The sequence below is a fragment of the Salmo salar genome, chromosome ssa02, assembly GCF_905237065.1.
Source record: "Salmo salar chromosome ssa02, Ssal_v3.1, whole genome shotgun sequence".
NCBI lineage: Eukaryota > Metazoa > Chordata > Actinopteri > Salmoniformes > Salmonidae > Salmo > Salmo salar.
In genome coordinates this window covers 16372851-16373288 of record NC_059443.1, presented here as the reverse complement: position 1 = coordinate 16373288, position 438 = coordinate 16372851, and positions in this window count along the sequence as shown.

Sequence of the window (438 nt, the reverse complement as noted above, 5' to 3'; positions counted from 1 at the left end):
CAGAGGTTATGTCACCAGGACTTATGTAATAACTCACGGCCGTTTGTTTGTTGCAGCGATTCGGTCTTTATTCTATAGTTCCCGGTTAAAACATAGCCCAACCAACGCATTTACCTAAATAAATATGAGGGCAGGCAAGCAAAACCCAAAACGTTTAGGCCTATATGATAGTCTGGAGGTTTTTTTCAGTAGCTTGATTAAGATAAGGCCTATGGAAATACAAGAAAATGTGTCATTATAGACTAATTATCAAACGTATTTAATTTCATTGCTTTCCTTTTCGGTTTTAATTACGGTCATTAATAGAAGCGCATGTAGTCTCCAGCAGTGTGAATGGTAAAGGGTTACCAAGGCCCGGTTTACCCGTTACATAATCTACAACGCACTGAATTATCCGGTGTAAACACATTACTGTATTTAACCACTACAGTTACTTAA